Source organism: Passer domesticus, chromosome 5 (assembly GCF_036417665.1).
Source record: "Passer domesticus isolate bPasDom1 chromosome 5, bPasDom1.hap1, whole genome shotgun sequence".
NCBI lineage: Eukaryota > Metazoa > Chordata > Aves > Passeriformes > Passeridae > Passer > Passer domesticus.
In genome coordinates, this window is record NC_087478.1 from 17,403,204 (window position 1) to 17,417,583 (window position 14,380).

General features: G+C 39.8%; 1 long non-coding RNA gene across 1 annotated transcript; it reads left to right on the forward strand.

Annotated features, from left to right (window-relative positions):
* Positions 1 to 2,103: 2,103 nt before the first annotated feature.
* LOC135301262 (uncharacterized) lies at positions 2,104 to 9,139 on the forward strand. Its single transcript, XR_010362999.1, has 3 exons — positions 2,104 to 2,454; positions 5,694 to 5,866; positions 6,348 to 9,139. It is a non-coding gene; the product is annotated as an uncharacterized LOC135301262 (long non-coding RNA).
* The last annotated feature ends 5,241 nt before the right edge of the window (positions 9,140 to 14,380 follow it).

Genomic DNA, 14,380 nt, shown 5'->3' on the forward strand with positions numbered 1-14,380 from the left:
TCTTTTCTAGACAGAAGAATGTGCATGTAAAACTTTGCATTTTGGTGAAACAACCTGACAGTAGCAAAGAGCCCTCTGTCTTATGACCAACACTCCTTATTTGCAGTAAATCTGTTTTGGTGGGTTTTACGTTCCTCTTTTTTCCCGGTGCTGAAACAGAGACCTGCCTCACAGCACCACTTTTGTCTGAGATAGGGAGGGACTTAAGCTATGAAGTAAACACAAGATGCACAAGGTGGAACTACATGGTCCACATGCCCATGAAAGTACACCCCAGCCACAGAGAAATGTAAGTTGGCAAGGACTTCTGGAAGCTGTCTGGTCTAACTTTGAAAGGTGGAAGGGCTAACATCAAAACCAGACCAGATTGCAAGGGGCATTGTCCAACCAGTTCCTCCAGCTTCTCATTGTACACCATGTTCTGTGCCTCTAACTGTCTTGGTAAACCTCTGCTGTGCTCTTTTCAGTTTATCCATGCCTCTCTTCTACTAATACAGTGATTTAAGAAGGTATCAGGTAAGATGCCATACACAGCATACATTATCCTCCCTATTTCAAAAACATATGCATAGTTTTTTGCTTTTCAGTTATCCTTCATGCAGTGCTCTCTCAGATGTAAGCAATTCTGGCTGAAAGTAATCATTATGTAAAATTACCTTTCACATTTCATATGAGCAGATGTGTTTACTTTGTGCCCTGCATTTTCTGCCCTTTAGGTGTTATATAACTTGACATTCACACAGATACAAATGTTATGTTTTCACAGACAAGCTCTTGGTGGGAAGGTAGGCCATGATGACAAAATGTATCCCCCAATACACGGTAAACAGTTTCAACAGCAGCAGTGGATGCTGTTCTTGTAGGTGGATTAGTTTTCTAAGTGTCTGTGTACAATACACTTGAGCAGTTTTGTTTTAAGATTTTGTTGTTCTCACTTCTGTGGCTCCTCAATAAATGCTTCTTCTGTTGTGCTGGTTTTGGCTGGGATAGAGTTAATTTTCTTCATAGTAGCTACTATAGGGCTGTGTTCTGGATTTATGCTGAAAACAGGAGTGACAACACAGGGATATTTTTGCTGTTGCTGAACAGAACTTACACAGAACCAAGGCCTTTTCTGCTTCTTATATTGCCCCACCAGTGAATAGTCTGAGGATGTGCAAGAATTTGAGAGGGGACACAGTGAGGGCAGCTGACCCCAACTGACTCAAGGGATATTCCAGACCATATGGCATTATGTTCATTATATAAAGCTGAGGCAAGAAGGGAGGAGGGAGCTCAGAGTGACGGTGTTTATCTTCCCAAGTAACTGTTCCACGTGATAGAGCCCTGCTTTCCTGGGGATGGCGGAACACCTGCCATGGGCAGTGGTGAATTAAGTCCTTGTTTTTCTTTATCTACTAAACTATCTTTATCTCAACCCACAAGTTCTCTCATATTTTACTCTTCTGATTCTCTCCCACATTCTGCACAAGGATAGTGATCAAATGGCTGCTTGATCATTGCTGGCTGGAGTCAAAGCATGACATGTATATAGCAAATGCCTTAGTTTCATTTATCAGGCACGGGATAACACCATTCCTCATCTCTGATTCCTCTGGGACACTCACGGAGTCTGATATAGATTTGTGCGCTGAGCTGAATTATCTCTCTGCTTCACACCCCCAAATCAGCTCTTAAACAAATCTTTCTCATACGCCAATAGATGACAAATGTGCAGGAAGACTTACTAAAGAACCTAAAAGATTCAAGTCAAAGCGTGGCAGTAACAATGCATTTCCACCGCGCTGCGTTCAGGCTCCATCAGCAGTCGGTTGAAGGGCAGGGGTTTAATCCACCGGGCTGTCAGAGGGTGGCAATGTAAGAACACTGAATAAGCCCAGGGCCAATTAGCGGTAGCTGCTCCAGGCCGGGAGCAGGCGGCATTCCCGGCACTGCCACAGTCATCCCTTTGTTCGCCGCCGTCACACGCGACTTCTGCGAGCAGCAGGCAAAACCTGCAGGGTGGTGCCAAGGGAGCGCCGCGCCTCATGTGGGGCTGCCTCGGGTGCAGAAACCCTTCCAGACAGACGAACACGCTCCTCTTGGTTACAGTTCAGCCGTGCCTTGAGCCAGTCTGAATTCCTTCCAGACAGCCTGGGGAAATGGAGCGGGCCGGGCCGTGAGGCGCCGCCCGGCTGCCATGCCGCTCTGCGTCCCTCAGAGCCTGCCGTCCCTGTCAGGAGCTCCCGGATGGCGGAGAGCTGCAGGACTTGCAGGTCCATTGCAACACAGCAAGGCAGAAACTGTCCAAGGGTGCTGGTGACTCCTTTTAATGTCACCCTTTCTTCCTTTGCTCATAACTAAAAACCCCTCTCCCCTGACTACCTGTGCAGTCATGTATGGGCCCGGCGCTCCCAGCCTCCAGGCGTTCCCGGGAAGCGGCTTCCTCCTGACCCTCACGGTTACGGGGCTTAGGTACCTTCTTCTTTTCAACAAAACTTGTTTTTAACAAAATATTCCCGTTTTGGCGCTGAGCTGAATTATCTCAGTGTGATAACTCAGGTAACAAGGACTGAGATACTTTGCTTTTTGCTAATTTGGCTGGAAGGATTAAACTACATCTTACTTTATCAGGACAAGGAATACCTAGGAAAATAAGTACTTCCTGCTGTCCATTATTACAGGTGTGCAAGATATTAAAGATATACAGGCTGGACAGTCAAAACTGCCATTTCCCCTGGTAAATAATTGCTAGATTTGCCTTTCAAAATAAAAATTATCTTTCCTTGTCCTGACTTCTGCTGGTAGGGTTTGTATCAGTAGATGCTGCTGAGGTACTGGGGTTGCTGAAGGGAACACCTGCAAGGAGGACCTGTAGGACTGGAATAGGTTTTCTGTCAGATCCCTGTGCCCTGGTGCAGAGGGAGGATGCTCTTTCACAGACTAAAGCAAGAGAAATGTTCACTTATGCTTTTAGAGTACCTGTAATTGTGTAAAAGTATTTGTTTCCAACCTGTAGCATTATGAACGTTACTCTTCTCCTACTAGGGCTGAAGTTCAGTGCCTAGTGAGATGAGTCATTATTCATTTTAGTATATCTTTTGGTGGATAAGAAAAATTTTGTTAACAGAGTGCTACAGGACCTTCTTCTGAACAAGTTCTGTCCTTTCTGCTCTTACAGAAGAGCTTGCAAGAGGAATGGGTCTAGTCCCATTTTGACTATAACACCTTGTCTTTTGTTTTTGAATAGTATTTGTTGAACAATAAAAGATACAAATGTAAAGGGAATTTTTCACAAAAGCTTTCAAAAAATTCATATATTGAAATGTATTCCTTCCTCAGTCATTCTACTGTCATCATTCCACGTGGCACATCTTATTTGTAGGGTAAGATCTCTTGGAACAGTGATTCATCTTTCCCAAATAAAGCACTACGCACGCAGAACAGTGTTAATAAAGAAATCATGATGGGATCTGCTCATCTCTTAGACACTGGGCCAGAGATGACTGATTCTGTGTCAGATGCCAATAAGGTTGAAGTCTAGTTTGTGTTGTATCTTGGATAAAGCTGGGCACTGATAATATAAGGACTATGAAGTACAGAGGCCCAGGGATGCAGACTCAAACCAATTGGGTATTAAAATAGAAATCAGGGGTCAGGACCCTAAAGAAGATGCACCATCAATGCAAGCAGTTTGCATTATATTCAGCTGAGATTCTCAATATGACTGGCAATCAATCATGGCCTAAAACATGGTAGATCTCATGAGATAATGCAATAGTGCTGTTCCACTGAATAAGGAGAGCACATAAAAACAGTTATCTGTCAAAGAAATTAATTTCACTCCTGAATGTGGAAATGAATTTCTTTGCTACTGACAGATCATTCTACATATATAGTTAACTTTGGATAAAACATGGTAAGTTTGCAATTCTTGTTTCCCAAACCTAACCTTCTGCTGATTATCTGAGGCATGAAGTTATAACTTTATTGAGAAGGGTGTGGGAAAGACACAGTCTGGTGCTTCTGAACAATAAAACAAGAGTTTGAATACTAACTGTAAGCTGCTTAAACCACAGTCTCTGCCTACTCTACATATACATTGCTACAGTATGGTGCTATTGGCATAGTATGTCAGTACGTAATGTTTGAAGCAATAAATACAGAGTGCTTTTAAATAATTGATATGAACAGATTCCAGACAAAATAGTTTATACATTTTCATTCTTGAACAATATAATCGTTAAGACATGCTCATAATTAGGTATATAAGTATTTTAAAAATACAGTAAAATGCTTATACTCATTCTCAGATCTATCATATTAACATAATTATCTGCTTTAGTTTAGGGTGATCCTGAAAAACTTCATCATTTCTTTAGTTAATATCAGATATTTATAGCTTAAGCAAAATAGAAAATGACAGAAGAGTGGACAAGCTGTTTATATCGGCTAAAGAAATAATTATCAGATTATTCATGGCGCTGTAAAGAGTAGGAATGATAAGCCCAGCCGTTGTAATGTGATTAGCTAATGTTAGTTAAGCAGTGCGGAGACAGAAAGAACTCTACAAAGGTTAAGTGTTATTATTATCACTGTTAATTCAAAGTGATGGAAGGCACAGTGAAACCTCTTACCATGTGCTGTGTAAAGCTTGCAGAAACCGAAATTTAGAACTGAGGGATGGGATAAAGAGCATTACCAGCTGGTTAGCTCTTTCTCTTTGTTCCCGGCTGAGGTCTGAGTAGCTGGTCATTTGAAAAGATACCTCGCAGACAGTGACAAAGACACAGAATCCATCACAGTAGGAGGGACTGATGTGGGTCAAACTGTGTGCCAGACTGACTCCCTCCAGCCGCCCTGTGGGCTGTCAAGTGCTGCACAAGGAGCAGCAACCCTGATAGCTGCAGGTTGCCACTCACGGCGCTCCTTGGTCCTGGTGGGCCTTTGGACATAATCCATATGGGCATAACCATCCTAGAAACACTAACTTTCTTTGGCTGCAGTCTCGTATTTCTGAGCAATTCTGCATTTGTGTCATAGATTGCTGCCTTAGACATGATTTCTTCTATGTTTTGCATAAAAAAGAAAGGCGCTTCACTGGGATGGCGCTCCAACATTTTATTTTTTCTTTTTAATGTGGAATTAGTTGAAAAAAAACATTTTTTTTAATCCCAAAGGAAATTCTGGTGTTCTAAAAGCAGTACTGTTCTATGTTGGAAACTGAAAAAGCCACAAACTGTTGCTATATTAAGTATTAATTCTAATACTAATATAACTAATTAATCACTTCACATTATTTTCTGTTAGGATTTAAAAGTATAATTGAAATAAATGTAATTGACATATATGACTGTACGAAGAATGCATACTTCGATAGAAATTAATTCTGTCAAGTATTTAATCTTGTTCTTTCATGCTAAATGTCTCTCTTATAAACAGCATTAGACAAAGGTCCAGGCTTTCAGAGGAATCTAGTAAGAAATCAATGCTGATGAATTACACAGTTAGGAATCAGAGATCTTAAAACATGAATGCAAGTTCAAATGAAAATGCTTCTAGACCAGTTTCTATTAAACTGGTAAACTTCAATATTTTAATGTTTCTGGGATGTGTTTTCAAAGAAACTGAAGGTGCCTGGTCCAGCTGGGATGGGAAGCTACATTTGCTGTTCAGACTTATTACAATATCTGTGCTAAAGTGGGCATCTATAGTGTTTTGCAGATTCACTAACTAGAGAAATTTGCCATCCCAAAGTATTATGAATCTTACATACTGGGGAGAAGAAGCAAGGAGATGAAGTCACAGAGGAAAGAGAAAGCAATAAAAAGAGGACTGTTGGACATCTGAATTACTGTGTAATATCTGGGGCCTGTTCCAGCTGTTGGTGAGTCTTACCACTGACATCAGACCTTCTGGTTCATTGAGAGCTGACATTCAGAATAACAGTATTATAATGCCTCTTAAAATATCTCGGAGAGAAAATCTGAAGTGATTCAGAGGATGATTCATTTATATTGATAGTAAAACATTAGCAGTAGCTAAACATGACAGATACAGTGTGTACAGAGACAGCCAAGCCAATTCTAAATTGGAGTTTTGAGCATGCATTTGTGATTTAGTCATCTAAATAATAGGATAGCAGGCTGTGAGCTGTGAGAAACCAGTCTTAAATAAAGGGCATTGCACTATCTCCACTGTGCATATTCCCAGAGGTACAAAATGTTTGTCCCCTTAAAATTAACTGTTGTCAGTTTTGGGGTGTGATTCAGACTAATATTTAAAATATTATCTCTGTCATTGCTTTCCAGCTAATTTGTATTATGAGAACTGAATTTAATTTAACTTAAGCTTCCTCTGTGTTACAGAATTCGGCGTGCATGCTTCTGTGATTCATCACCTGTGATAAGAAAATTGAGCTGCAGGAGCACCACAGGCCAAAGAGTCTGTACCAGCACTGCATGTCCTCACAATTTGCACTTTTGCTGGTAAAAGACCATGTAGGTCTTTTGTCACATTTTGATGCAATGCACTATGGGATGTGAAGTAATGCATCACGAGGAAAGCAGGTCTCACCACAGGCACAGTAGAGTTTTCAGTTTTTCTGTGTGGTGCAAATGAGAAATTTAGAACATAAAACATGGGGTAAATGGTGAGAAATGGACAATCTCCTTCCCAGTGTGTAATTCTGACACACTCGCTTCTCTTACATTTGTCACATCTGTGGGCTCAAGTGTCCCCAGTCTCTGGTGGTACCTGTGTCAATGGACATGCCTCTAGCTTGGATTTCAAAGAGCTGCCCAGTAAAGGAACATCCATCCTGGTGGTGAACCAATTTTTAGTTATGTTCTGGCCGGCTGAGATAATTAAACTTATGGAGGAGGAATTTCTTGGCAAGGAAGAAAAAGGGTTCTACAACAAAGATGTGGGACTTGAAGTAATTTGTGAAGCTGTTCATTTACCACCTGAATTTTATTAACTGATTTGGCTCATCTGAAGAAATTTCCATGTATTTGTCGATCTAAAGCAAACAACAGAAGCTGCAAAATCTTCCTGTATGAAAGAAAACTTTTCCAAGCACAAATAAAGAGATAAGAAGAATGCTGCCGGTGAGCCACCAGGAAAATTTCCATCACACTCTATGACTTTGGACAGTGGTTGATGGGGTGGTTGTCGTAGGGGGAAGCAGGAGAACAGCAGGATCCTAAGAGACAGTGGGATAGTGGGAGGTGAAAGAATTGTCCACCAGCTTTGGAAGCTCAACATTGGACCACAAGCAAAGTTTACTGTGATGTTGGATAACGATGGAGTGCATTTCCACTAAAGTATCAAGAACACATTATTCCTGAAGCTGACCACAGGGACCCTGCTGTGTTGGGATACCTGAGTTGAGTTTCTTGCATATTTAAATAGACATGACCATTTTGGTAACTCTCCTGGAAGTAATTTATTTCTTTATTAGAAATTATATAAAAGTGCTCAAGAGCACTAAGAATCTTCAAAGTCTAGACAAATAATTATATGGAATGAAGGAGGCCAAACTGGGTTACTAAAACACAGTATCCAAACTGTTGTTGAGATACAGAGAGGCCATTCATTGATCTTAGGTTGCCTTTTCTTTACAGGAGCATCCATCTATCCCAGGGTGCAAATAGATCTTTGCATTATTTCTTCTACTGAAGGCTTTACAAGGCCACCCTCACAGGGACCAAGAGAGACAATCAGTGGGAGCACATATTTCTGATTTAACTTGTATTTTTTATTAATACTAAGTTGGTATTGAAACAAATGAGGTGAACACCAGTTTGCTTGTAAGAAGAACTTGCTCATGATCATCTGGCATGTCATTTAAACAAGCCTGCTTCCTCATTACAATGTAGAGGGGAGCTCGGGGAGGCACTCAGGACCCTCAAAAGAAAAGACTACATGTATACTAATAAAATTGTGAAGTCTGGTGTTCTTAAACCCTGCAGCCAGAGTAAACAGAATATATAGCAATATATAACATTCTTAAAATAAAAATCTCCATCCAAACCACCTGCTAGAAAAGGCCACCCCCATGCCAGGAGAGCCTACTGTTTGGTAGAGGGATCCATCCCAGGGACCATACTGGTAGTACAGCAAAATGCAGAGGAGCAAATTTCTGTGCTTGGAACTCTTTAAACTGTTTACTCAGCTGGAGATATGCTATCAAATAGTAGAGAAACCTCTGAAGGTTGTTTCCACTGCTGTTTCCTTGCTGTAGCTATGACAGGATAATTTGGAGTCCAAACACTTGTTCTTCTTTGTTGCTCTGTAAGAGTGGGTCAAGGTGCCCTCCTCACATGAAGCCTTTTCCTGAATCCCTTTCTCTTCTATGGTCTTTCTTTCTCTTTGTTGTAGTGTAATCTCAGCAAAAAGAACCCCTCTGACACAAAAGACAGCTTCTCTGTTCTTTGATTTAGGGATTTTCCTATTGTGTGTGTGTACCTCCCCAGAGAAAAACAGGTTTCCCGTTGGGCTTTCTCTTTAGTTCAAGCACTGTTCATCCACTGCTAATGACATTTTTGTTTGTGCTGTAACACTTTCCAAAAGGGTGGGGAGAGGCATTGGAAAATCTTCTGATGGCTAGCTGTGTATTGAAGTGTTTAACGACACAGCAATTTCATAACAAGGATTGGGATTATTTACATTACCTAACAAATGCCCCAAAACACCAGGCTACACTCACAAGGCCTAATCCTGGCTTAAAGAGCAGCTCTTCACTCTCTGTTCACCAAAATATTCTTTCATTTTTTAATTTAAAAATTTTAGCTGTCTTGTTTTAATAAATATATTCAAGTGGCATTTCACTATAAAATGTTGAGCCAGTACATCTTGGGCTTGCCATGTTTTGGTAGCATGTGGTGGCTATAGGAGCAGCGTCTATTAGAAGATTCCAGAAGTTTCCCATTTGTCCAAAGGGGCCAATGTCAGCCAGAAACAAGACAGACCTGCTGCTGGCCAAAGCTGAGCTCTTCCACTGGAGAGGAAGCAGTGGAGATATTGGGAATGAATTTGAGCTCAGGAAGAAGGGAAGCACAGAGGAAGATGTTTTAAGTTTTATTTTTCATTCACATTACATTGATCTGATTTGATTGTTAGTAAATTAAGCTAATTTCCAGAAGCTGAGTTTGTTGTGCCCATGGTGTGGGATCGCTACCTGTCCTCATTTCGACTCACAAGCCTTTCATTATATTTTGTCTCCTCTGTCCAGCTGAGGAAGGGAGTGTCCACAGTGGTGGACACCTGGTATCTAGTCAAGGTCAACACACCACACAGGAACACAAAGAATATTGGCAGAGTTGCGTCTACCGGCTAACAGACAGCTCCTAGAAGCATGAAAGATTTCTTTTCTTTGCTATGAAACAAGACATTTCTTGTACAAATTGATTTCCCACAAATTAGGATCTTGATCCTGATACATAACTCTGATAGCCAATCAGATAAAATAAGCAATTTTATTTAGTACAGACATGATGTTACAGCATTCAAATCTTAATGAACCGGCATGTGTAGCTTTGCAAGAAAATGTGATGAAAAATTTCAAATGTCACATTAAACTAACATAAATCTAAACTATATAATTAAATTATGGTTTTTCATCTGTGGAAAAAAAAAGAGTGGCCCAGGTTAGGAATATGAGCAAAAATACAGAATTTGTGTTCTTGGGATTTCTTCCCTACTAATATTGAGTGAATTCCACACTGCTCTTCAACTCTCTTTCCACTTCCTTTATGTGAAGAGTGCCTTTGCATCAGCTGGATGCAGCTCTAATCCTCTGAGGTTCTCTGAGCTGGAACCACTGCTGTGCAGTATTACATATGCAGTGAGCTGCCAGTGTGGGGTCTGCAGGCTCTGAAGTAAAGTATGTGTGGAACTCCTTGTGCTGCTTACACACATTATGTGTTTGACTAACCCATAATGTTGAATAAGTTTTCTTTAAACACAGCAGTTTGGTTTAGGCCCTGTGGGGTTTTTTTTCCCTCCTTGAATGATTTATTATTGAAATTGCTGACTTACATTCAGTTCAAGAACATGCAGTGGAGTAGGTCACAATCTCTTTTCCACATAGCAGTTTTGCAGACTTTTTCACTGTATAAGGAAGATAGTCCTACTGATCATTTCCAGGAGGAAGGTGGATAAATGTTTTACTTCCAGCCCAATCTCCTTTCTTCTATGCAAAGTATGATATAGGGTAAATTACAAAGAGTAGTAAGTTTTTGCCTATCTCCAACAGAACAGTCAAAGATTAATGCAAAATAATTTTAAATTATGCTGAGTGTCCTGCAACAGTAGTCTCAATACCTCAAAATTTTTGGTTGTTTACTGGATTGTTAAGCAATCCAGTTAAAAAAACCCTCATAAGGTCAGACTCTTAGCATGCAGATAATAGATTTATACTCTTTAGAGCAAGAATCTGTTTCAATTCTAAATCTAGGTGAAATTGAAGAAGCACATAATGATGCATGTTTTCAGCCTAGAACACTGAGGGAGAGGTAAAATAATTATACAAAGATTTTATAGGATTGAAGATTAACATATAGAAGGCAAGAAATCTGAAAAGCCTTACTGGTAAGGTAATGGACTACAATGCTCAACATCTACAATCCTTCATTTTTAAGAAATTTTATATTGGTTTGTGCATTTCTGTATTTTTTAATTCCAAAATATCTCCCAAAGGATTCATATTAAAAACCTTTTAAAAGCAACAATAATAATACCACCAATATTAATGTTTAGGTAACGCAGGAAACAATATTGCAAAGGTGACAGTTATTAAGTTGCTTCACAGATTCATGTCATCTTCAGATAATTTTCTCCAGCACTTCAGAGAAGTAAACAGAAGCCCAAATGCTGTGACAAATAACAAACAGTAAGATGATCTGTTTGTACTTGCAGATCTGTTCTACAACTGATAATTTTCAGGTTTAACTTTGCTCCAATAAATTTGGAATAAGAAAAATAAATAGAATTCAACTTTCTGTGCAAAATTACAGCATTTAGGCACTGGCCTGCAGCATGACTTTACAGCTTCCCTTGAGAACCCGTGTAATCTGCCCCCTGTGACTTCTTCCCATACTCAGGCTTTCAGGAGGAAATATTCCTCCCCCTTCCTCGTGTGCTCTGTCCCACAGCTGAGGGTCCCTGCAGTTGTATCAAACAGAGACCTATGGGTAGCAGCTTGTGCAAGGCACTCATTTTTCAATGGATACAAACAGTTTTTAAAAGTTCACTGTTTCCTTGTGGGGACTGAAATATCCCAGAGAACAGCTCATATGCTGTTTGTTATAAAGCTTTTAAGGAAAACAGAGGAAGTCTTGAAAGGCTCTAGTGGCAAAAATTCAAACAATTTTACTGGAATTCAAGTTGCAAAACCTCTGTGCTTTGCTTTGAAATTGTACTGGGAGTACAGATAAATTCTCATCTACAGCAGATATTAATCTATGTTAAATATGACTACACTTCTTAATTTTTGATCTATAATTTCCCTCATTGATATGATGTCAACTAAAACAAGGAGTTTTCATAGGCTGTGTATCAGTTGGCTCTGCAAATACAATTTGCATTGAGCTGCTAAGATGGGCTCACGCTCCACAGTCAGCATCAGGGTTAGGAAGGTTACTCTTGTGTGCCCATTGCCTGTGTGAAAAGCTGAATGCCAAGGAATTCTGCTGGGAGAAGCAATTACTGTGCTCAGAAAAATGATCAAGATTTGGAAGAGCTCTGAAAGCTGCTGAAAAAAATATGGGTTTATAATCTTTTGTCTCTTAAACTGTGGGTGGCAGCAGTGTCCAGGCAGAGGGAATTTTTGGAAGGCTCTACCAGAGCTTTGACCTCCAGTGAGTGTTTCAGGAAGAGGCAGTATTAATTGCTGCCCCAAGACTGTGAGGCTGAGCTCACAACAGGCAAACACATTACTTTGTAAATGAAGGATTAAGTCAGAAAACCTTGCTAATAACCTACTTCTGAAATTCCATAATCACCATGGTGTGATGGTGAGCAATTTGCAGTGTTTGTAAGCATGGGTTCAGTGGCCCTAACTGACTCAGGTTCCTATTCTGGATAGCTGTGCTGATACTTGGAATCATTCTGTAAGATGCTTTTTAAGTATTGCTCCATGTGTCATGGCACATGTGGCACTCCTGACTTCCACTTCTATCTTTCCTCATTTAAACAATATATGGGCTTGTGTAAATCAGTCTCAAACATAAGTAGGTACCTGTCCTTTGCTGATTCATACTCCCTCAATTGTAAGCAAAGTTTTACCCTCAGAGAGTCTCTATCATTCAGAGGCTTTGCCTGCCTTGAATTTAAAAATGAAGGGAACAGTGTGATTTTGCAGGGATTTCCAGCTCCAGCCAATACTTTTATATTTTGTCTGCCTGAAAAGCAAGCTGAATATTTTATGAATAAGCAGGTGTGCAAAGCACAGCTTCTGGGGCAGAGTCAGCATTCCCACTTGTCCTCCTGATAAATCACTGCAGAACAACTGGGGAAAATTAAAACGAGCTGAAAGTGAAGATGCCCCTGATTCACTCATTCCAACACAACATATGCAAAAACACTTGAAGGTCACCTTTAAAGATTCAAGTTCTGTTTAACTCTGCTTTCACATGCTGGTTTCTAATAATGATTAAAACACATTGACAATGACATTTTTTCAAGGGCACTATGAAAGGACAAGGCAGTGTATGAAACAAGTATTTTGTAGTGAACACCAAATTCCTGCACTTGTAATGAACACTGCATGCAACGAATGATCTGCAGAGTACCCTATGCTTTCTACATATAAAAATGTAAATAGATCTTTTAAAAGTGTTTGGGGTTTTCAAACTCATTGAGGGGATTTCCCTCATTAGCTTTGGAAATCTCAACCACTGTGTTTGAATCATGTAGCTTAATCCAAAGTCATGCTTCATAACATTTCTCCCCAGACTCAGTGGAGCTGGCTGTGACACCAGAGGATAAGATGGTTTAGTCATGGTTTTTCATTGAATCAACTCCTATCCTCTACTGGAACTTTGACCTTTTGCTTCTAAGACTTGCTGAAATCACCAGACCTCACAGTCTTCTCAGAAGAGCGTAAGAATGAATAACAGTGTAGAATCAGCTTAACGAACTTGAGTAACAGGAATAGTTTACACAAGCACTGTTACCTAAAAATGAGAAACCTAATGTCAACTACAAACTTTGTTGTGAAAGTTTCTTTCTTCCTCTGCTGAAAGCAATAAAAGGGAACAGGACAGTGAAAAGGAACATCTGAACTGGACTTACTACTCTTCTGGTATGGAGGGTTGGGAGTTTTCAGAAATGTGCTATATGACTTATACTCTGCTCACGAAGAGTTCAGTGTAAAATGCCCATTGACAGCAGTGGGAACAGTGTGAAATTCTACCCTACAATTTATTGATATGATCTCCCTGCAAAGAACAGAACAAAGACCCAGCTCCCATGCTAGACAATTCACAGCCTTAACACAGCAAATGAAGGGTGAGAGTTGCGAAGAAAAATGATGAGGCAGTGCAAAAAAAACCTGTAGTAGTAAAATATTAGTGTTCTACTTGTACAGTAGTCACATGTTGTGAGGTTTCCAAGTGTTTTGATTTTAATTTCATTTTACTTGTTTATCTTCATCAATGGATGAGTACATCAGTTTTACATCATTAATTTGAAAATAATTCTAGTTTCTGCATAGTGAAATAATTTCAGTTAATATTTGATTAATGAGGAATTCAGCTGTGAATTAACAGTGCATCTCAAATCCCATATCCCTCCTCTAATCTTATTCTATGGAAGAGTGAATTTCAAACTATTGTACCTACACTCCATAATTTATCCAGAAATCCTTGCTAAAGTCTTGCAAAAGAGAAGTTAATCACATAATATTTACAGAGAGAAGTAATATAAAGGAAAGAAAATAAAATATTTAAAACTATCAAAGAACACGCAAAAAAGTTTTAGTTACCTTCCTATTGATATTGGACACTAGAATTTTAAAGACACTGGGAAGTATCTATCAGGCACATTATGTGAAGGTATGTGGTAAATGTCTTCCCACTTAAGACTCATTCAGTGAGCAAAAAACACCTCTTCAAAGGAGATGCTGTAATTCAGCACTTCCTATCCTATCCTATCCTATCCTATCCTATCCTATCCTATCCTATCCTATCCTATCCTATCCTATCCTATCCTATCCTATCCTATCCTATCCAGGCAGGCCGTGACTTTAAGGGAGGCTCTGGGCAACTCTTGACAGTTCTTTACAAAACTGCATGTGAACATCTGTTTTAGCACATTTACAAGTGATTTAGTTTGGGTCTTCAGCTGTGCTCTTTAGGGGTCAAATGTTTATTTGTGTTCAGAGAGTTAACTTCATTCA